The sequence below is a fragment of the Cervus canadensis genome, chromosome X (assembly GCF_019320065.1).
Source record: "Cervus canadensis isolate Bull #8, Minnesota chromosome X, ASM1932006v1, whole genome shotgun sequence".
NCBI classification, from domain to species: Eukaryota; Metazoa; Chordata; class Mammalia; order Artiodactyla; family Cervidae; genus Cervus; species Cervus canadensis.
The window spans coordinates 143,610,196-143,635,204 of NC_057419.1; the positions used below are offsets into that span (position 1 = coordinate 143,610,196).

General features: G+C 41.6%; 1 long non-coding RNA gene across 6 annotated transcripts in view; it reads right to left on the minus strand.

Annotated features, from left to right (window-relative positions):
• The window catches only part of LOC122435167, a 98,107-nt gene that overhangs the window by 2,370 nt on the left and 70,728 nt on the right, over window positions 1-25,009 (minus strand). For 4 of the 6 annotated variants that reach the window (XR_006267606.1, XR_006267607.1, XR_006267604.1 and 1 more), the window contains one exon: window positions 6,472-6,604. This is a non-coding gene — a long non-coding RNA (uncharacterized LOC122435167). Of the gene's footprint in view, window positions 1-6,288; window positions 6,303-6,471; window positions 6,605-12,787; window positions 14,227-21,509; window positions 21,512-25,009 lie in introns of those variants that run through there. The other 2 variants (XR_006267605.1, XR_006267608.1) reach the window with 2 other exon arrangements.

Consider the following 25,009-nt stretch of genomic DNA (forward strand, 5'->3'; position numbering starts at 1 on the left):
AGCATATGATGACACTCTAAAAGAAAAAAAAAAAAACACCTCAATTTTCACCTTTGGAGGATCCCACAGAAACAACTCACTATCTTGAAAAGCTTCAACTTCAGCATCAGTCCTTTCAATGAATATTCAGTGTTACTTTCCTTTAGGATTGACTGGTTTGATCTCTTTGCTATCCAAGGGACTGGAGAAGGCAATGGCACCTACTCCAGTTCTCTTGCTTGGAAAATCCCATAGACAGAGAAACCTGGTAGGCTGCAGTCCATGGGGTCGTGAAGAGTCTGACACGACTGAGCGACTTCACTTTCACTTTTCACTTTCATGCATTGGAAAAGGAAATAGCAACCCACTCCAGGGTTCTTGCCTGGAGAATCCCAGGGACAGCGGAGCCTGGTGTGCTGCCATCTATGGGGTCGCACAGAGTCGGACACGACTGAAGCGACTTAGCAGCAGCAGCAGCATCCAAGGGACTCTAAAGAGTCTTCTCTCCAGCACCACAGTTCAAACCATCAATTCTTCAGCACTCAGCCTTCGTTATGGTCCAACTCTCATATCCATACATGACTACTGGAAAAAAATCATAGCTTTGACTATATGGACCTTTGATGGACTTTTCTACCTATTGGGATCAATGCAGATATTTAAAGCTGAGTTATAGGAAGGAGAAGTTGACACCAAAATTATACATTAAAGGATTCAAAATTTTAACACCAAGCCACAGCAATGCTTTTCAAACTTGGATGATACCATAACAAACAGAGAAATTATTCAACACATACACACTGTCCCAATCCACCTCACTATTTTAGATCCAGCAGACCCAAGGTGAGCCCAGAAATAGGCTGTTTCGGCAGGCACTCCTGGGCGATTTTGATAAAGTTGTCTATGGACCACTTTTGGAAAAATCCTGACCTATACAACTGATGTTAGTGTACTATTAATTTAATGTCTGCCAAAGGTGACACTGGCAAGAGGTGTCTGATAGCTGGTGTGTCTCTGTTAATGTAATTACTCAAAAATACACCAGTCCTCTCTTCCCACCTGCAACCACAGAATGCTTTCACACATGGATTCACAATTAAGCTCCTTTGGATGTTTTTCTTCTTCTTTTTGGCCATGCCACCACATGGCTTGTAAGATCTTAGTTCCTTGACCAGGGATTGAATGTAGGCCCTTAACAGTGAAAGTGTGGAGTCCTAACCTCTAGACTGCCAGGGAATTGCCTCCTTTGGACTTTATCTACAATATCAGCTCCTTATGACTCACCAGCAGACTACCTCCAGACTCCAACTAAAACTCTTTCCTGAGTCTCCAGTTTGCCAGCTTTCCCCATCAGACTCCACAAAGCCTCCACAGATTAATGAGTCACTTTCTTAAAATAAATCTCTCTATATAAACATCCCATTGATTCTCTTTGAGAAGTCTGACTGATACAAATATTAAAAATCAAGTATCTTTTCCATCCTAGAGTAACCTGTGCTTTCAACCAGAAAGATTTCCCAGCAATAGTCAGCTACTGACAAGTTTTGAGAAAATATAGTACCTGGAAATTATAGTAAAAAATACTCCCATGACAATAGCATCAAAAAGTATGACCTACATAGAGATAACTTATATTGTACATCTGTGTCCACAAATGTGCAAGGCCTAAACTCTGAACACTGTAAAACACTTCTGAGAAAAAACTAAAGCAGGTCTAAAAAATGAAGGGACATATCCTCCTGGGTCAGAAGACTCAGTATTGTTAAAATGTCTATTCTTCCCAAACTGACCTATAGATTCCTTGCAATCCCCCCAAAAATCCAAGTGTTCATTTTTAAAAAGAAACTGACAAGATTATTCTAAAAAGTCACTTAAAATGCAAAGGGTTTAGTTTACAAAAAACTACTTTGAAAAGAAGAAAAAAGTTGGAGGATAAGCACTATCTTATTTCAAACCTCATAAATCTATAGTAATCAAGGCACTGTGGTATTAGGATGAAAGTAGAAATGTATATCAAAAGGACAAAATTAAAATCCCAGAAATAGACCCACACATATATGGGCATCTGATTCTCCACAAAGTTACAAAGTCAGTTCAGCAGAAAAAGAAGTCATTTCAACAAATGGTACTGGGACAAGTGGATAGCCATATGCATAAACATGAAGTGTGTATCCATGGGGCTTCCCAGGTGGCACTAGCGGCAAAGAATCCGCCTGCCAATTGGGGAGACGCAAGAGACCCGGCTTCTACCCCTGGGTCAGGAAGATTCCCTGAAGGAGGAAATGGCACCCTACTCCAGTATTCTTGCCTGGGAAATCTCATGGACACAGGAGCGTGGCAGGCTACTGTCCATGGGGGTTGCAAAGAGTCAGACACGACTGAGCATCTGAATGCAAACTTTGATTCATATAATGCACCACATACAAGAGTTAACTCAAAAAGAATCACTGACGTAAACATGCAAAACCAACACCATAAATGAACAAACTGATGCACTGAATTTCCACAAAATTGAAACTCATGTTTTTCTGAGAACACTGTTGAGAGAACAAAAAGACAAGCCATTGAATGAATGAGAGAAAATATTTGTAATTCTCAGATCTGCTATCCAGAATTAAAAATCTCCCAAAGGTCAGTAGAAAACAGACACTTCAATAAATAAGTGGACAAAAGATTTGAACAGATACTTCACCTAAGATATACACCTGTCAAACAAGCACATGAAAAGATGCTCATCATCATCAGTCATTAGGAAAATATAAGTTAAAACTATGAGAAATCACTACACCCCTCTGAGAAAGTTCAAAATTAAAAAGAATACCATACAAAATATTGGCAAGGTTGTGCAGGATGAAACCCTCATATCTCATACACTGCTGGTGGAAATGAAAAATGCTCAGACTACTTAGGAAAAAAGTTTACCAGTTTCTTAGATAGTTAATTTTACAACTACCAATTTTACCAACCATTCTACTTGTAAGTATTTACATAGAAAGAAAAAATATATGTCCCAGGAAAGAATTACATATAAATGTTCATAGAAGGTTTATTTCCAAGAGCCCCAAATTGGAAACAACCCAAATATCCATTAACAGGTAAATGGACAGAACAAACTGTGGTATATCCAAATAATGGGATAGTTCCACATAACAGGAAAAGAAAGCTAATCTATAGCGACAAAAGTCAGTGGATACCTATGAATGAGGTAGGCTGAAGTAGAGAGAGAGGCAGAAGAGAATTTGGTGGGCTGATTACCTAAGAACACAAGGAAGCTTTTTGAGATGATAGATATGTTCATTATCTTGACTGTAGTATTAAATTCACAGGTGCATACATATATCAAACTTAGAGCATATACTTTAAATATGCACAGTATATTATATGTTGACCATACCTCAATAAAATATTTGAAATATATTTATATATTTATAATTCTCTGATGCAATTAATCAGGTGAAAAATTCTTACAATTATGCTCTTGTAGTAGTAACAGATCCACATTATATGTTATCAAATTGGTCATGCTCCATATAACCAAAGTCATCACATGCAATAAAATATACCTAAATATTTAGGGTAAGTGGATGTTCACTTCCTTCTGAAGTACAGAAATAAAAATATTACATCCCAGGGAAATCATAATGATATTTAACAGGAATTGGTTATTTCAGGGAATGTGGTGAGTATCATTACGTTAGGACAAACTCTAAAGTAAAAATGCTTATTTTTAAATAATAAATTCTATGGCTGACATTTTAAACTAGCACTTGGAAATTGTCTGTTTTTTTTAAACATGTCATTAGAAAAGGGAAGAAACTATTTGTAGCAGGGAACAATCTATATTACAATGACAAATTGTTAGGAAGATCTAACTACAGCGTATTTCCATACCCATCTGAGAGATACAAAGGAATCACTGATTATTATTTATAAGGTACATTTACTTATTTAAGTCTATTTATTACAAATGAATGTTAAAGACCAACTGCCTTCCAAGTCGGACAATCCATTGCTTTTCAGCACATAAAAAAAGGAAAAAGTCTTCTTTCAGGTGGGCCTCAGTTCAATTCAGTCACTCAGTCGTGTCCAACTCTTTGCAACCCCATGAATCGCAGCATGCCAGGACTCCCTGTCCATCACCAATTCCCGGAGTTTAACTCAAACTCATGCCCATCGAGTCGGTGATGCCATCCAGCCATCTCATCCTCTGTCAGCCCCTTCTCCTCCTGCCCTCAATCCCTCCCAGCAACAGGGTCTTTTCCAATGAGTCACATTGAAACTCTTCACATGAGGTGGCCAAAGTACTGGAGTTTCAGCTTCAGCATCAGTCCTTCCAATGAACACCCAGGACTTATCTCCTTCAGGATGGACTGGTTGGATCTGCTTGCAGTCCAAGGGACTCTCAAGAGTCTTCGCCAACACCACAGCTCAAAAGCATCAATTTTTCAGTGCTCAACTTTCTTCACAGTCCAACTTTCACATCCATACATGACCACTTGAAAAGCCATAGCCTTGTCCAGACGGACTTTTGTTGGCAAAGTAATGTCTCTGCTTTTTAATATGCTGCCTAGGTTGGTCATAACTTTCCTTCCAAGGAGTAAGCGTCTTTCAATTTCATGGCTGCAGTCACCATCTGCAGTGATTTTGGAGCCCCAAAAAATAAAGTCTGACACTGTTTCTACAGTCTCCCCATCTATTTCCCATGAAGTGATGAGACTGGATGCCATGATCTTAGTTTTCTGAATGTTGAGCTTTAAGCCAACTTTTTCACTCTCCTCTTTCACTTTCATCAAGAGACTCTTTCGTTCCTCTTCACTTTCTGCCATAAGGGTGGTATCATCTGCATATCTGAGGTTATTGATATTTCTCCCGTCAATCTTGATTCCAGCTTGTACTTCATCCAGCCCCGTGTTTCTCATGATGTACTCTGCATATAAGTTAAATAAGCAGGGTGGCAATATACAGCTTTGACGTACTCCTTTTCCTCTTTGGAACCAGTCTGTTGTTCCATGTCCAGTTCTAACTGTTGCTTCCTGACCTGCATACAGGTTTCTCAGGAGGCAGGTCAGGTGGTCTGCTATTCCCATCTCCTTCAGAATTTTCCACAGCTTATTGTGATCCACACAGTCGAAGGCTTTGGTGTAGACAATAAAGCAGAAATAGATGTTTTTCTGGAACTCTCTTGCTTTTTCGATGATCCAGCAGATATTGGCAATTTGATTTCTGGTTCCTCTGCCTTTTCTAAAACCAGCTTGAACATCTGAAGTTCTCGGTTCAGGTATTGCTGAAGCCTGGCTTGGAGAATTTTGAGCATTACTTTACTAGCGTGTGAGATGAGTGCAATTGTGCAGTAGTTTGAGCATTCTTTGGGATTGCCTTTCTTAGGGATTGGAATGAAAACGGACTTTTTCCAGTCCTGTGGCCACTGCTGAGTTTTCCAAATTTGCTGGCATATTGAGTACAGCACTTTCACAGCATCATCTTTCAGGATTTGAAATAGCTCAACTGGAATTCCATCACTTCCACTAGCTTTTTCGTAGTGATGCTTTCTAAGGCCCACTTGACTTCACATTCCAGGATGTCTGGCTCTAGGTGAGTGATCACACCATTGTGATTATCTGGTCATGAAGATCTTTTTTGTACAGTTCTTCTGTGTATTCTTGCCACCTCTTCTTAATATCTTCTGCTTCCGTTAGGTCCCTACCATTTCTGTCCTTTACTGAGCCCATCTTTGCATGAAATGTTCCCTTGGTATCTCTACTTTTATTGAAGAGATCTCTAGTCTTTCCCATTCTGTTGTTTTCCTCTATTTCTTTGCATTGATCTCTGAGGAAGGCTTTCTTATCTCTCCTGGCTATTCTTTGGATCTCTGCATTCAAATGGGAATATCTTACCTTTTCTCCTTTGCTTTTTGCTTCCCTTCTTTTCACAGCTATTTGTAAGGCCTCCTCAGACAACCATGTTGCCTTTTTGCATTTCTTTTCCATGGGGATGGTCTTGATTCCTGTCTCCTGTACAATATCACGAACCTCCGTCCATAGTTCATCAGGCTCTCTATCAGATCTAGTCCCTTAAATCTATTTCTCACTTCCACTGTATATTCATAAGGGATTTGATTTAGGTCATACCTGAATGGTCTAGTGGTTATCACTACTCTCTTCAGTTTAAGTCTTAATTTGGAAATAAAGAGTTCATGATCTGAGCCACAGTCAGCTCCAGGTCTTGTTTTTGCTGACTGTATAGAGCTTCTCCATCTTTGGCTGCAAAGAATATAATCAATCTGATTTCAGTATTGGCCATCTGGTGATGTCCATGTGTAGAGTCTTCTCTTGTGTTGTTGGAAGGGTTACTAAAAAGCATGTAGCAGCTGATGGAATGAAATCCCACCTGCCAAACTCTCCCATGATGAGATCAAAGTAGCTACTTTTAAGCTAGTTTGTGAACCTTACAGAGATATCCCACAACGTACTTTTGTCAGATCTATGAACTCACTTGAGTCAGGCCTCATATCCAACTGAAGATGTGAAGTGTTGCGGTCTCCTGAGGACTGCTGCCCTTGAACCTGGAGCAGAAGTTCCATCAGTCAACAGGACACTGATCCTCAGAACCTGTCTCCTTCAGACACCTGATGAGAAAGGCCACAGGCATGAGGGCTGCACAGGGAGAAACACATCCAGCAATCACCATGGTTTACCAGTGTAACTGTGTGCCCTGCACTGTGCTAGGTACTGGGTAGTGACAGTGACATTGAAACAACTGGGTAGTGATCGTAACAACCAGATGTTACAATGAGCTTCCCACCGTGGACTTTTTCTTCTCCTTTTCTCATCTACCCCTTAACAACAAAGTGGAAAAGGAATAAGAAGTGGCCTGAATTCATAGATTTCATGATCCCACAAGAACCACATGGCCATCAGCTTACTCATGTGTTATCACTGAATGTTCTTAGCAATCCTGTGGGGAAAGCATTCTTATCCCCATTTTACAGAGGGGAAAGCTGAGGCTCAGAAAGAGTTGCTACCTGTCTCACCTCCTGCATTCCTGTCTTTAGGAGGAAAGTGGCTCCAGGACACCCCTGGAGCAGGACACTGCACTCACTGGGGCCGGGCAGGACCCCAAAGCTTTACCTATGAGACAGCTGGGGCACCGAGCCCCAAAGCGGGAGAGCGGTGACTTGGACGTGGATCCTTTTGTCTCCCCACACCCCAGGGCAGTCCAGCGCCCATCACAGGAACTCTCCCAACTCAGTTCCAAACAACTGAAGGTGAAATCTGCTCTTCTCGTCAGGCACTTCTGTCTCCATTAAAAAGTCATCAATGTAGCCTTGTTGAAGTCACGTTTCTATAGTAACTGCCAGGCACAGGCAGATCCTCCACCACCTTAAATACCAATACCTTCCCATGCTCCTGCACTCCCTTGTCTTTAGCTTAGAGTAAAACACCTCAGCTCTTCAGGCTGCAAGTGAGAAAAAATACTCATTAGAGCCACTAGACTGGGACCTTGGCAAACTAGCAAAAATCTGTCCAGTATGGTGGGACAAATTATGTGCTTGTGGTCAGGAATTGCATTTGCTTTAAAGAGACAGAAGGGAGCTTCCCTGGTGGCTCAGCAGTAAAAGAATCTGCCTGCAATGTAGGAGAGGGGGTGAGGGGTGGGGTTTGATCCCTGTGTCAGGAAGATCCCCTGGAGAAGGAAATCCACTCCAATATTCTAACCTGGGAAACCCCATGGAGAGAGGAGCCTGGCAGGCTACAGACAATGGGGTCACAAGAGTGGGACATGAGTTTGTGACTAAATCACCACCAGGTCTGTATTATCAGAACATAAAGACCCAGCAAAATATCCTACTGTTCTGGGAGAAGAGTTAGCCCTCCCTCTGAGGGTGAATGTGTACTATCATAGTCCATGCCAAACAGCCATCTGCAAAGAAATAAATTCTCTGGTCACATGACTGAATGATCTAGAAACATACAGAAAAATGTTACTGAAAGAATCTCAGAGTGATTTCAGGGAGGCAAAGCTAAAATATTTAACAGGCAGAAACATAAGTCATTTGAACCATACATTGGTTTTTCTTGAGGAATTCTTATCCTCCATTCCTGATAGTTTCTTCCACATGGAGGAACAGGCACGACCAAACCCATGTGGCCTCTCTATATACTCACCCCTCTATCTAGAGAATCACTTCCCTGATTAGTGAGGTTGGATGAACAAATAGGTTGCCTAGCCCAGGGCCTCTTGCTTCCCAGTTCTTGAAGCAAGCTGCCCTTTTGGAGCACGTTTGCTCTGCTCTCAGGAGTGGGTCTACAAGCAGATCCATAGCTCTTCTCTTTTCTGTCTCACTGGTTCCCAAACTATTCCTACGGTTGTGCTCCAAAATGGTTGTGTTTTTAAGAGGCCCTGAAAATACACTCCTTCACATCTTGACTCTAAACCAGCTAAGAAATATGAAAAATAAAGAGAAAAATACATCAACTTTGTTCCTTATAAAGGTGATATTGTAGAATGTGCCTTAGATTTTACACAAGGCAAGTGGGCTTCCTATTCATGAACCCCGGCACTGCACAGACTTGTCCATCCTGCACTGATGTATCAGGACAGTCAGAAAGGACAAGGACTGCAATGCATATCTCTCTGCATTCTAGTGAAAGCATCCTATGTGCACCCAAGAAAAGTGGCTTCCTTGCAAGTCTATTCTTGTAGTAGTAGAAATTGTCTTAGGACACCCTCTTCAAGAAAATCTTCTCAAAATGGGTAAATACTCCTTGTTCTATGTACTCACCATGACATCTTCTGAGGATACGGCTTTCTCTGTGTCTCAGGGAGCAGTTTGTATCAATACTCTCTTCTTCCCTTCACAAGCATGACTAAATGGAGCCTCGTGTGCAAGGGGATTCAAATAAATTTCTAAACTCCAAGGTTACAATGAAATCACATGTCATTAAATTTTCTCTTGGAAATCCCTTTTAAGAAGGAATTGAGGAAATGTTCAAAAATTATACCTGCACATAAGCCCACACAAAGATTATAGCCAGGCAACTGTAGATAAAACATGAATAAAAATAATAGCATATTTCATATAAGGATATATATGCATGTAATAAAAGTATAAAGATGTGTATTAAGAATCAAAAATCCAGGGTATGGTCCAGTGGTCAAAATTCCACCTACCGATGCACAGGTTATAGGTTTGATCCCTGGTGGCAGGGCTAAGATCCCACATGCCTTGTGGCCAAAAAACCAAAACATAAAACAGAAGCAATACAGTAACAAATTCAATAAAGACTTTTAAAATGGTCCAAATAAAAATAAAACTTTAAAAAATGTATGTTGTTATGTATAGGAGCTGGGATTTATCTTAGGTAAGGTAGTTGAGTGGCAAAAGACAAAATAGCATGGTTATTATTGTTAAAGGTTTAAAATTCAGAAGGAAGATATGAAATATTAATACTTATATTAATATTAATACTTATATTAGTATCACACAGCAAAACTATTCACAGAGCCAAAACCACAGTATATGGCAAGGAATATAGGAAGAAATGCACTAATAATAGATATTTCTAACATACTTCCCTTAATCCAAAATAGTCAAGTAGAGAAATATTTACTCATTGCAGAAAAGACTTAAACAACACAGTCTCAAGAGTAGATCTGATAGATGAACATACTGAACTGTGAAGGGTCTTAGACAACACACTTTTTAAGATGAACATGGAACATTCATGAAAATTGACTCTATTTGAGGCTGGTAGACAAATCTTCGGCCCAGATGGAAATACAGATTAAAAATGGCAGAATTTGACGAGGATAATGTTAACAAAAACACAACATATCAGAATTTAATTAAAGCAGCAATGAGCAACACTAGTGCATGCTCAGTCGCCTAGTCGTGTCTGACTCTTTGCAACCTCATGGTCTATAGCCCGCCAGGCTCCTCTGTCCATGGGATTTCCCAGGCAAGGATACTGGAGTGGGTTGTCATTTCCTCCTCCAGGGGATCTTCCTGACTCAGGGATCAAACCTGTGTCTACTGCTTGGCAGGTGGATTCTTTACCCCTGAGCCACAAGGGAAGCCCTACAAAGAACCAGGCTTCCTTGGAAAAAATGTCTGATTCCAGGTTTGCGTAGGGATTGTACCAGATGAATCTGGACCAAACTCTCATATAAGAAAACACAATTAAGGCACAAAAGTCAGCCAGAAGTAGCTCACACAGGCTAAAGACAGAACAATTAGAATGTCAAGTAAGATAATGACTACAATATATTAAAACACATCAGATATAGAAAAATCTAGAGCTCGTAACACCATTCTAATGGGAAAAAAAGTCCACAGAAACCAACTTACTGCTCACCTTTGGAGGAGCCTAAGGAAACAACCTGCTGTTCTGAAGAGTGAAAAAATTGTAAAAGAATTAAACATTCATCCTATCCTTCCATGCAACCTAATAGTTGAATAGGAAATTCTTTTTATAAAGGAATTCCAACTAACAAATGCATACAAAATTTTGAAACCTTAAATGCAGATTTGTCAATGATATTTGGAGGCCACAAACTTCAGGTGAAAAACACATGGGAAATGTTACAATGGCAGTAGCAGGCTGACAACACATGAAACCAGTAATCAACCTTAGTGTCACACCTGGAGAGACAACTAGACACAATGAGCCTCCTGGAAGAAGGCTATGGAGTAAACACCACCATATCTGATGGTATGCTTGCCAAAAATATGAATTGGATATAGCCTCTGAATCTAATCACCAATCTAAAGGGGGAGGGGACAGAACAACATAAACAAAACAATAGGGATAGAGTCAGCAGACTGATAGTTTAGTGGGTGAAGAACCCAACTGCAATGCAGGAGGCACAGGAGACACGGGTTTTATCCCTGGGTTGGCAAGATCCCCTGGAGGAGGAAATGGCAACCACTCCAGTATTTTTACCTGGAAAATTCCATGGACAGAGGAGGCTGGTGGGCTACAGTCCATGGGGTGGCAAAGAGTCAGACATGACTGAGCACAGCAGACTCTAGAATGCAAACTCCACAGAACAAAAGACATAGCTTCTTATGCAAATAAATTGGAGGATGTGATGGTTAATTTCATGTGTCAACCTGATGGGGCCACAGAGTGCACACACATTTGGTTAAACATTATTCTGTGCATCTATGGGGGTTTTTCTGGATGAGACTAACATTTGAACGGGTGCATGAAGTAAAGCATATTGGCAGCTTGTTCCTGCACTCAGACTAAATGAAAAATGGGCTCTTCTTGGGTCTTGAGCCTGTTGGCTTTTGGACTGGAACTTACACCATCGGCTCTCTTGGGCCCAGGGCTTACTTGCTGACCATAGATTGTGGGACTTCTTGGCTTCTATAATGACTTGAGACAATTCCTGAAGTCAGTCTACTCCCCCTTCTATAATAGGCTATTGGTTCTTTTTCTGACTAATACAGATTTTGGTACCAACAGTGGTTTTAAAGGAAGAGAAATTTAAGGTTGAGTTTTCTGAACTGGCCTGGGCGCAGGGGAAGGTTTCTGGAATTGGCTCTTGAATCTGATCAGATTTAAAGGTGCTATGGACTATATTTCCAGTAGTAAAGAGAGCCCTGATAGTCCATGCTGTGATCTGGGAATGGATATAACCTAAATGTCACCACTGCAGACACTTAAAAAAAGAAAGGATGTGGGTGACTGTGTATATGATACTTTCAAACATTTTTGCAAGATAACAAATATAAGAAGATTGGTTGATTGCCCCTAATGTCGCTAGACAAAATGGAGAAAGAAAATGATGAGCTCAGAAATTGGAATTCCCAGCTCAAGTACCACATAAATAATCTGTAAGCTTTCATTAGTGCCCTAAAGGAGACCCTTATTTCCTGTAATCACAAGGTGAGACTGTTTAAAAACAAATGCAAAACCTCATCCTCCACAAAGACAAGCCACTGATTGGAAGAAAATATTCATAACTCATATATCTATAAAGGACTTCTATACTGAAGAAAGAATCAAAAGTCAATAGGAAGAAAACAAACACACTCATAGATAAACTGACAAAAGATTTCAAGAGCTACTTCATCAAAGAAGACAAAGAAATGGCAAAGAAGCACACAAACTATGCTTATCATTATCATCACTGTGGAAATATAATTGAAAACTACAATACACCTGACGGAATGTTCACAAAGAAAAAGAACGACCAAATCAAATTTTGGCACGACTGTGGGGCATGGAACTCTCACACACTAATGGTGGTGATGAAAATGGTGTCACCATCTTGGAAAACAGTTTGTTCATATCCTACAATGTTAATCTTACATCTACCATATGATCCAGCTGTTACACTGCTAAGGATGTATTCTAGAGGAAGAAAGCATATGTCCATGCCAAGACTTACACACCAATGTTAATAGAAGCTTTATTTAGAAGAAATCCACTTGGAAATACCTCAAATGTCCCTCAAGCTAAGTCACTTCAGTCGTGTCCGACTCTTGTGAGACCCCATAGACTGCAGCCCATCAGGCTCCTCCATCCCTCGGATTCTCCAGGCAAGAATACTAGAGTGGGTTGCCATTTCCTTCAAGCGGTGAATGAATAAAGCAAATTGTGGCATACACATATACTGGATGGGTGGCTCAGATGGTAGAGAATCTGCCTGCAAAGCAGGAGACCCGGGTTTAATCTCTGGGTCAGGAAGATCACCTGAAGAAGGAAATGGCAACCTACTCCAGTATCCTTGCATTGAAAATCTCATGGAGGAAGGAGCCTGGTGGGCTGCAGTCCAGGGTGTCGCAAAGAGTAAGACACAACTGAGCGAATAACCCTTTCATATACTGGATTACTACTCAGCAATAAAAAAAAGAGCTTTTGACACATGCAACAAAATAGATAAATCAAAAAATAAATAGGTGTCCAATTCTAGTCTGACATGTAAGGAGCTTCGAAGTCAGCACTCCATCCTAATAAGTACAAAGCCAAACAAAAAACAAACAAACAAACAAACAGCTCTTCTCAGATCAGAGAGCTCACCAGTCAAATTTCTGTCTCTAAAATTAAAGACACAGGTGAATACAGAGAATACAACTTACCAAAGCAAAACCCATCAGCAGAAACTTCCGTGGGAACCAGTATCAGTGTAGGAAAACCAAAAAATATAAGTGTTGGGGTCTCCAGAGGACTGCTACCCTTGAACCTGGAGTAGAAGCTCCATCAGCCATCAGGACACTGATCCTCAGAAGCTGTCTCCTTCAGACACCTGATCTGAGCAAGGCCACCGGCACGAGGGCAGCGCAGGGAGACACATCCAGCACAGGATATAATGGGCTTCTCCCAAGGCCCTTTTCTTCTTTTTTCATTTGTCCCCAAAGAACAAAGTGGAAAAGGAATAAGAAGTGGCCTGAATTCATGCAGACATTCCTGATCCCACAATAACCACAGGACCATGGATTTATTCATGTGTTACCATTGAATGTTCACAGAGATATTGTAGGTAACGCATTCTTACCCCCATTTTACAGAGGGGAAAGTTGAGGCACAGAGAGAGTTGCCACCTGTCTCACCTCCTGTGACCCTGCCTTTAGGAGGAAAGTGGCTCCAGGACACTGCAAGGTGGGACCCCGATGCTTTACCAGTGAGACAGCAGGGCACTGAACCCCAAAGCAGGAAAGAGGTGACTTGGGTGTCCATCCACTTGTCTCCCCACACCCCAGGGTGAGCCAGCGTCCACTGCAGGAACTTACTCTCCCAACTCAGTTCCAAACACCTGAAGGTGAAACCTGCTTTCCTCACCAGGCAGCCTCTGTCTGTATTAAAATGTCACGGTCGCGCAATGACGTCAGGTTTCTATGGCAACTGTGGTGCGCAGCCCTGTTCTCTATACCTGGAATGTCTCCTATGTTGTAACCATCATTTGCAGTCTTGACAAGCTGCATCCTCGCAGTCATCCAACACCACGGGTTCTGTCATCTGCAGGAAGAGCTCTGCACTGGGGCATAAAAATCTGTGAATACCCAACACGTGTTTGACACATCCTGCATCCATCCATCTATTCATCCAGTTAACAGGTATTAAGACCAAAGTTTATACGATCTCTTTGGTTAAGTTTTAGGCTTCTCTGGAATGGCAACAGGGAATTAAAGTGTAGGAAAGCAGGTGTGGAAAATTCAGTTGTTACCTCTAAGAAGACATGGCTCCCTCCCTTTAAGATTCCAGGCTTCCCAGGTGGCACTAGTGATGAAGAACCCGCCTGCCAAAGTAGGAGACATAAGAGACATGAGTTCAACCCCCGGGTCAGGATGATCCCCTGGAGGAGGGCATGGCAATCCAGTATTCTTGCCTGGAGAATCCCTTGGACAGAGGAGCCTGGTGGGCTACGGTCCATAGGGTCGCAAAGAGCAACCTGAAGCGAATAACTGAGGGCCAATGCACATTAAGATTTCAACCAGCTCAAGTTTCTATTTGATGATTCTAAAACATGCTTTAAGCCCTAGCTCCCTCTCCACATTTCTAGTTACTGTCCTCTTTCCATAGATTCTCTCTCGCACCGAAGTTCTACCAAGAATTCTGCACACAATTCACATCTTCCTACACCTCCCTTCCCTCATCTAAAGGGGCTGTGTTCCTCTGCGCTTTCACTGAAATTACACTTGCCAACTCAACAACCACTTGTTTGTCACACTTATACAATAGATCCAGAATGTTGAAAGGATTTTTCAAATACAGGCAAATAAGGTTATTTTCTCAAGAGAAGAGGCTTGCAGGACTTCCCTGGTGGTCCAGTGGCTAAGACTCTGCTCCTAATGCAGGGGGCCAGGGTTCAATCCCTGATCAGGGAAATAGATCCCACATGCTGCAACTAAAAGAGATCCCACATACAGCAAGTAAGACCCCATGTAGCCAAATAAATATTTTTTTTTATATTTTTTTTATAAAAAGAGAGAGAGAAGAGAATTTCCCTTCTGTAGTTCAGAATTCAATTACTTGAGTACAGACAGGGAATCACATTACAGGACAGTCAGTTATCCAAAAGCTCAAGCTGTAAAATACATTCCACGGAGTAAGAGTTAGATAACATGAAGGCTGTGCTTTCAACAACTGGCTTTCAAATGAAGCACATTTTTTTCTCAGACATATCTCATAATTTTGCTTCAATGAAATTGATTTTGCAAATATGTTAAGTGCAAGTTAGCAATAATTTTTATAGTCACTTCAATAACCTGTGTTTTATCCATTTATTTCTTTCTCAAGAATTTAGCAAGTAGGGAACAAAATTGCCTGAAATTATATTGTTATTCCAAACTCTTCCATGAAAATATATTGTTTGAAAGAATTGTGCGATATACCGTATTTGGACAATATATTGGTAGGGATAGGGACCTCTTTTGCAGTTTCCTGTTAAGTCAAAATTCTTTTACTGGATTGTAGAAATTATGATGTTTGACTTTCTTTTGGGATATATCCATTAAATAAGAAAAAGAAAACCCAACCTACAAAAAGTATACATGAATCCACATTGATATCAACAAATGTCTGAATTAATAAAGAAATAGTGTTGAGAATAAATGTCTTTATCAAATAATTCCAAATAATATGTAAATACCATTGACTCCATGAAGTGTGCCTGCATGTGTGCTCAGTCATATCCAATTCTTTGCAACCCCATGGACTATAGCCTACCAGGCTTCTTGGTTTTGGAATTCTCCAAGCAAGAATACTGGAGTGGGTTGCCTTTTCCTCCTCCAAGGGATCTTTCTGACACAGGGATCGAACCACCATCTCCTGTATTACAGGTGGATTCTTTACTGCTGAGCCACTGGGGAAGCCTGATCTGGCTTCTACCTCTGAGGGCAGAGAGGACTTAGTGACTGACTTCTGAAGGATAGGGAAGGCAAATGGAAAAAGTTACTGTACATCAGAGAAACTGGACAAACAGCACGTTAACCCAATGAAGCAGGTCATCATATCCAGTGACTCGGTGATGTCATGTGGGTACCATGTCCTCTCAGATATGAGGTGATGAGAGGCACTTCAACTCTGTGGTATTTTCCCTTAGAACTGATAACCACAAATAATCTAACAAACTGCCTAATCACAAGGAAACTAAAAAACAGCCTGTATTCAAGACTGTCATGGTCATGAAAACAGTGTAACAGTTCCTCAAATGGTTACACAGAGAGTTACCGTATGACCCATCAACTGCACTCCTAGGTACAAAACCAAGAGAAATGAGGACATATATTTACATAAAAACTTGCACACAAATGTATATAGCATTGTTATTCACAAGAGCCAAAAGTGGAAACAACCCAAATGTCCATCAACTAAAGAATGTGTAAATAAAATATTGTATACTATTTGACGATAAAAAGGAATGAAGATAGATGTCATAACATAGATGAACGTTGAAAACAGTATGCCAAGTGAAAGAAGCCAAATATGCAAAAAACCACATAGCACATGATTCTATCTACATGCAATGTCCAGGAAGATGTCATCAATATAGCTGTACCCAAGGAATCCCCCCCTTTATACCCAGACTTCCAAAAAGCTCTTTGTTGTGGCTCTGCCACAGGCCCTCCCTCCCACCTTTCTGTCTTGAAATGTTCAGGCATCTGACACCAGGTGGCACTAACAAATCACCACTTTCAATTTTCTTACAAATGAGTTTATTCAAACAGCTATCAAAAATTAAAGTTCAGCCTCTGAATATATGTACAGAATGAAACTAATTCTGTTAGAAAACACTGATAGGTGTAAAAGAAGGCTGTAAAAGATATACGCTAGGGCCTGCACAAGATGAAACACCAAGTGGCAGCAGCAGTTGGTGGTCAGGCAAAGGGCAGGAAAGAGGTGATGGATGGAGTATGGGACCTTGGATCCTGGTGTGGGCAGCCTGAGTGGTAATGTTCAGTGTCCCAGCAGGGGATGACAGAGTGTGTGAGAGAAAGAATGGGCAGCATGTGCAGCCTGGAGGATAATGGGGGTTAGCACGTGTTCTCTGGTAGGGACCCTCTGTAGAGTCCACACTGTACATTAGCAAACATTAATAAGAGAAGAGATAAATCAGTGCATGTGATGCAAATTTGTAGTCAACAGCAGATGGAACTGCTTCAACACAAATAAAAATTTCCCAAATAGAATTGCTATCATCATAATCAGTTTCCTAGTTTACTCTTTCCAAATATACTCCTTTTCATGAAAAAAAGAACAAAAATAGAGATGGATATGATGCCACCTGGCATGTTATGTTCCTCATCCAGAGGGGTAGGTGAGTGAGTACTGAGGGACCACAACGGGAGGGGTGTATGACCATTTCTCCAGCCCTGGAAGCCCATCTTCTGAAAGGGAGGCCACTTTGCGTCCTCAGGGAGGGTGAGGGATGGGACCTCATCCCATCCTGACACTTACCTGCAGAGGAGACCCAGGCTCTGTCACCATGATCTTGGGCATCTGTGACTGTGACTCATGGTGCCTTTGTCACAGAGCTGTCCTGAGGGGTGAACGAGGAAACCTGCCCAGAGTTTATGGCACGTGGTGGGACTTCAGTTCTATTTAAATAAATGTTGGGGTACAGCAGCCCCAGCAAGGTGGTAGGAGTGGCGAATTCACATTTAGAATCAAACCCCATTCCCGCCAGAAATGCTCAGAGGGCTCAAACAAACCTTGTGCGCACCAGGACTCAGGGACCCCATAGAGACTGAGACAGAACTGTGTTTAGGCATCCCCTATGGAGGTATGGTACAGGTCAGCAGTGGACTGTCACAGGGACAGGGGCTCTGGGTGCAGCAGACTTGGGAATAGCATAAGCCCTCTTGGAGGAGGTCGCCATTAACCTCCTATATGGTCGCACCATATAGCTGCCAGAACTCACACAGGACTGGGAAATAGACCCTTGGAGGGCACAAACAGACCTTGTGTGCACCAGGACCCAGGAGAAAGGAGCAGTGACCCCAGAAGAGACTGACCCAGACTTGCCCAAGGGTGTCCAGGAATCTCCAGCAGAGGTGTGGGTCAGTGGTGACCTGCTGCAGGGTTGGGGGCAGTGAGCAGAGCAGTACATGCATGGGATCTTTTGAAGGATCTTTTGAAGGATTCATTACCTCCACCATAGTTTGGCCCCAGGTAAATAGCAGGGAGGGAACACAGCTCCACCCATCAACAGAAAATTGGATTAAAGATTTACTGAGCATGGCCCACCAGAACAAGACCCAGTTTCCCCCTCAGTCAGTCTCTCCCATCAGGAAGCTTCCAAAAGCCTCTTATCCTTCTCCATCAGAGGGCAGACAGACTGAAAACCACAATCACAGAAAACTAACCAATCTGATCACATGGATCACAGTCGTATAACTCAGTGAAACCAAGAGTCATGCCGTGTAGGGTCACCCAAGATGGACGGGTCATGGTGGTGAGTTCTGACAAAATGTGGTCCACTGGAAAATGGAACAGCAAACCTCTTCAGTATTCTTGCCTTGAGAACCCCATGAACAGTATGAAAAGGAAAAAAGATAGGACACTGAAAGATGAACTCCCCAGGTCGGTAGGTGCCCAATATGCTACTGGAGATCAGTGCAGAAATAACTCCAGAAAGAATGAAGAGATGGGGCCAAAGCAAAAACACCACCCAGTTGTGGATGTGACTGGTGATGGAAGGAAAGTCCGATGCTATAAAGAACAATATTGCATAGGAACCTGGAATGTCAGGTCCATGAATCAAGGCAAATTAGAAGTGGCCAAACAGGAGGAGATGGCAAGAGTGAACATCAACATTAGGAATCAGTGAACTAAAATGGACTGGAATGGGTGAATTTAACTCAGATGACCATTATATCTACTACCATGGGCAAGAATCCCTTAGAAGAAATGGAGTAGCCATCAGAGTCAACAAGAGAGTCTGAAATGCAGTACTTGGATGCAATCTCAAAAACGACAGAATGATCTCTTTTCTTCTCCAAGGCAAACCACTCAATATCCAAGTAATCCAAGTCTATGCCCCTACCAGTAATGCTGAAGAAGCTGAAGTTGAACGGTTCTGTGAAGACCTATAAGACCTTCTAGAACTAACACCCAAAAAAGATATCCTTCTCACTATAGGGGACTGGAATGCAAAAGTACGAAGTCAAGAAACACCTGGAGTAACAGGCAAATTTGGCCTTGAAGTACAGAATGAATAGGGTTTTGCCAAGAGAACACACTGGTCATAGCAAACACCCTCCTCCTGTTACAGAAACTAGTACTTGAGAAACCGAGCACCACACTCGGAGAGTTGGAGAACTCAGGTTTATTACGCCAGTGGGCCCAGAGGAGTTAACACACCAAGCTCTGAGCCCTGAACAAAGGGGTTACAGAGTTTTTATAGACAGACGATAGTGAGCAACACTAGCTGTTAATAGGCTGGTTTAAACTAAGGAGTTTTGCACACACAGGAACAGCAGTCAAGATGGGGAGGGGGATGCCTGGCCTGGACAGGCATGATTAAGCAGGTTTGCAGGTGCTGGGCAATTGCAAAGAGCAGGACAAGGGTGAGTGAGATAAACTCCAGTTCCTAGTATTGCAAGTCCCCACTTTCTGAGACTACATGACCTATATGATCGACTTTGCAAGGAGCAAGCTGAGTTACAGAGGGAGAAGGAGATTATGTAAAATTTTAACTTTTCCTTTTCATTTCCCCCTCTTGATGCTTCTATCACTCATTGTAGAAAGCATCATCTCATGTTTCTGGTAGGACATTCAGAGCTCCCCATCATTTAGGGGGCTATTTTGAACTATTACCATTTGTAACTTTATGGATTCAATCCAAGAGGTTATGAACTGGGTAATTGCATTGAGAATACAAGGGCCAAACAAGAGCACTGCAAAGAGCATGAGGAGAGGACCTGTTAAAGGGAGAAGTCACGATGCCCAGCTCCAGATTTTGTTCCAATTACCCTGGAATTAGCTAGTTTCTCTCTTCTTTTTATGATTTGTTCCCTTAGCTATTGGGCCATGTCCCTGACTCTTTCTGATTGGTTTACATAAAAGCAGCATTCTTCATTCAAGAAGAGGTAGAGTCCTCCTTTTTCAGCTGTCAGTAGGTCTAGCCCTCTCCTATTCTATAAAACCATCTCAGCCAGGGAGTCTAGTTGGTCCTGTAAAGCCACGAAAGATTTGGCCACTCTCTCGATGTTGTCTGTGAAGTCTTTGGATAGTGTACAGTAAAAGGTGGTTGATGAAGCAATTTCTCCTATTCCCATACCTATTCCACCCGTGATTCCCCAACCAACTAGAAGGGGTATAAACTGGATGGCTCTCTTTGACCACATATGTGCTGCCAGAGGTACGGTGAGAATCTGGTTGTTAGGGACAATATTCGTCTGGGGAATGAAGAAAGCTAAGGTGCAGATACCCATCTAACTGGCAGGTAGACATAAAGAGGCATCTGTCCCACAAAGAAAAGGCCTTGATGGGGGTGGCACCATCTGTTACAGCAAGAGACATCAAAAGGCTGCAAAACAGCCTGCACATAACAGATAACTGAACACTAGCAAAAGGTTTTCTCCCCATCTTTGGGTTGTCACAGCTATAGCAACTGAGCCTGTTGTGAAGGTGGGTCAGCTATACTGTGGAGCAGTTTAGTTAGTAGGGTGAATCGATGAAAAGAGGCATCTAATAAGAATGAGGCTTCCCACTATAGTAAGATAATAGACAGTTAACCACAGCTTCTGACCCAAATCCCAGTCCTGGGGTGTGACTGAAGCTAGTCCTGTAGTGAAGAGTGCGGCAACAATACCAATCAGGGACAGAGGCCAAGATTGACAACAAAAATCCATTGATATTTTGATAGCAGGATCCTCAAGATTCCACTGTGCATTGACCAGCCAGCTGCTGGAGTGTGGCTGGAGCAAGGCTGAAGAATCCTCAAGCTCTGCCATGCGTTGACTCGTCAGCTTCTGGAGTGACTAGAGCAGGGCTCAGTGTCCTTCGTGGGTGAGGGTCATTATTTTTGGAACTGAACCTTGAGGGAGTTTTGGGGGTCCCAAACTGTTTTCCAGGAGTCCTCATCACAGGAAGTCTCTGCCTTCTTGACTCTGCTGTGGTGGATCAAAGGGATGACACCTATAACTTTATCAGCAGTAGGGGTTGCCAGGACGACCGTGTGAGGGCCTGTCCAAACTGGCTGAAGTGGTTTCTTTTTCCAATCTTTAACCCATATCTCATCTCCTGGCTGATAGGGATGAACCCAGTTGCCCAGTGGAATGGGTATCCTTTCTCAGGTTTCTTGGGTGATATGGCAGAAGACTTTTCCCAGGGCGTGGAGGTGTTGGGACATCTACTTGTCCCAACATCTAGTCAGCTAGTTGTTGGTGGCTTCCCTTGAGCTTTTTTTTTTTTTTTTAATAACTGGGGGTGGTCTCCTGTATAAGATCTCAAAGGGAGAATAGCCTGAGGACCTCGGGGTGCATTTATGGAGGGAGGTGAGAGTCCACAGAATGATAAGGCAGCTTGTGCTAGCACTGTCTGGGTGTTGGCCAGGGGATATTCTTGTCGTACTACTACTTGGAGAAACAAACTTAACAAGAAAGTTAAAGATATATGGCCCAAAGATTAATAGAAGTAGGAAAGCTGCTGAGGCGCTAGCTAGGAGAATCAGGTCCAGACACTGGTTTGTGACATTAGTGTTTCTATAGGTATGAGAAGATGCAACAATTTGGACTCATAAAAATCTTTACCTGAAAACATCTGATTATCTGAAGGCCTGTTTTTTGGGTTTTCCCAGAGCACAGAGTGCCTTACTTTTTTGTCTCCACCCTGAACTCCTTTCAAGGGGGTGTTGAAGGTCAGCATCTTGTAGTGGTCATGACTTCATTTTTGTAGAGGCACCTCACAAGGGCCAACTTCCAGTCAGCAGGGCCCCTTCATAGTCATATTTGACCATGTTTTGGGAGCATTGCATGGTCAATGTGTCCCGTGGTGTTGGGAAGGCTCATTCCCAGATCTAACAAAGACTCCATTGAGAGGCCACTCAGTGTGTTGTCACTAGACCAGGCCTTGTAAGTAGCAAAAGTCTCTGGACCATACCTGTCTTACTAGCCTCTTGGTCCAGGAAAATATTTTTTTCTTGTTGCTTCTTCCCATACCTACAGTTACACTATTATAATTCTTGATCTCATATGGAACTGCATATCAGCATTTTATCACAGGCTCAGTCACACATTTGGTAACGTAAGAAACAATCTTCTGAAGCAAGCTACATAGAAAATAATATAGCTAGCAGTTATTAGAAAGGTCATAAGCAAGAATTTAAGTCAAGAACTTTCATTGGGTATAGCCCACTATACCCCAGGTCATCTGTCTCAGTTAAATGATTATAGCCAAGTGTTAATCTCCTGGTTGTACATCATGGAGCATCTGACCTTTATCCAAAGACTGGTTACTGAGATAAGCTTTATAAATCTTAAATAGTGTATATTTATTTTACCAAAGTAACAAAAAGATTTTTAAAAGAAATATAAATAAAAAAAGGCAAAGAAATCTATAATCTGTTATCGAAAGGTGCATTTTAAGAAAACCTTGTTCTCTAAACAGAGAGAAGACCAAATTCCAGTCTGGTACCAGCTTACTGTTAACAACAAAATTTGTTTATCTGTTTAATCTTAGAAAGTCTTTTCCATAAATCTTGAAGAACTACCAGTATTCTTCTAAAGGCATGAGAGTAAAACCATAGAAAGCATGTTTAAAATCTGATTCTATCACAATTGACAAAGAAACCTGGTCATAACACTTTAATATGATAACTAGAATTATAATTGACCATATTTTATCAGGGCATATCAGATCTGCATGGATTTCACATAATTTAAGGATATCTATGTTAGTAACATCAACCATACAGTATAACCTAAAAAGATTTTTCACCCCTTTAACAGTACTTCCCATGTAATTTAACATGTCCAGTGAACCCAGGTAGCTTAATAGCTCTTTGGGATGTCTCGGGGCCCTCTGAAGCATCCCAAAGTTAGCTAGAAGTCAAGTTATTTAGGAAGTTTTGTCAATAAATATCAAAAGGGTTTATAACACTCAATCAGGTAGGATCATATAAGTTACTGTGAAATAATAGATATTTACTTAGCCAAAGCTAACAAAAGATTTCAAAGGTAAATATAGAACAGATCAATTAAGAGGTGAAGAAACTTAAATCTATTATTAAAAGCAGTTCAACATCTAAGGAAAGTATGTCCTCTTAACAGAGAGAAAGTCCAAATTTAAGTTTTTGCACCAGCTTACTTTAAACTCATTTAGGTAAATGTAATTAAATTTATTTTAAACTTAGTCAATCCTAACCATGCACAAAACTTTTTTTCAGGGTCCACCTTTCACCAACCTTTTAATCACTTTCTGTAACAGCCACCTGTAAGTCAAACCTACTTTCTTTTCCCTTTATAAAATGTAATTTTATTTTTTATATCTTCTATATTAAAAACATACATCCTACTTTCTTACTGGATTAGCAAAGAAACATTAATACTAGATATTTAATATTGAATATTTCCCAGTTCAGTTGAATCTGAAATTTATTTAGGTCAATTTTTCTTGTATTTAGAATTGTTTGATTTGTAAGTGCTAATTTTTCTTTAGGCCAATTAAATTAGAACTCATTTACAACTTCAATAATATTATCAGAAAAAAAGACATATACTGAGACATATATAAATCCAGACAGACTGACTGACAGAGATCTTATAGTTTTCTGTTTGAGATTTAAAATATCTCTTTGATCCCCCCTTTTTTTCTTCTCTGCACTTGAAGTTCTAATTTGTTCAAGGTTGAGGTCTCAGGCAAAGCTGGCTGTGTATTTTAAGGACATGGAAAGGATTAACTTCAAGCTTTTCTGTGGGCAGGTCTTTTTAACAGGCTAGTTGTTTTTAATTGCATATGCAAAAAGAATTGGTTTTGTAGTTTCCAAAAAGAAACATTTTTCTCACTCTGTTCAAGCAGCAATTACGCACTCACAATCGTTCAGAGGCTACCACGATGCCTCCCTTCTCCCAAGTCCCCAGGTTTCCTTAACTGTTGCTCCCTTCTAGGGTGCCCCAAGGAGGTTATCATTCATGATACCTCCCTTCTCCTGAGTCCCCAGGTCTCCTTAACTGATGCTCCTTTCCTGGCAGCCCAAGGAGGTGATCAACCTCTGCTTCTACCCATTGGGGTAGGTTCCTGCCTGAGGACCAGCTCCGGGACCTTAACTTATCTTGTGGCCATTCCTCATGGGTTGGTTCATCCTTACAATGAGTCCAGTTGGGGCTCGGCTGTTCAGAGTCAGAATACCAGTCGGAAAGAGAACCCAGAATACTGTCAGGTGGTGTGCCTCCTTGTTTGACTCGGGTTTCCTTCACTCGAGCCCGGTTGAGCCGCCAGACTGGCTCAATTTGGCCGGCGTGGTTGGAATCTCACTGGGGCCTTCAGAAATGTTACAGAAACCAGTACTTGAGAAACCAAGCACCACACTCAGAGAGTTGGAGAACTCAGGTCTATTACGCCAGAGGGCCCAGAGGAGTTAACACTCCAAGCTCTGAGCCCTGAACAAAGGGGTTACAGAGTTTTTATAGACAGACTGTAGTGGGCAACACTAGCTGTTAATAGGCTGGTTTAAACTAAGGGGTTTTGCACGCACAGGAATAGCCGTCAAGATGGGGAGGGGGATGCCTGGCCTGGACAGGCATGATTAAGCAGGTTTGCAGGTGCTGGGCAATTGCAAAGAGCTGGACAAGGGTGAGTGAGATAAACTTCAGTTCCTAGTATTGCAAGGCCCCACTTTCTGAGACTGCATGACCTATATGATCTAGATTTGCAAGGGGCAAGCTGAGTTACAGAGGCAGAAAGAGAAGGAGATTATGTAAAATTTTAACTTTTGCTGTTCATTACAACAACACAAGAGAAGACTCTACACATGGACATCACCAGATGGTCAATACTGAAATCAGATTGATTATATTCTTTGCAGCCAACGATGCAGAAGCTCTATACAGTCAGCAAAAACAAGAACGGGAGCTGAT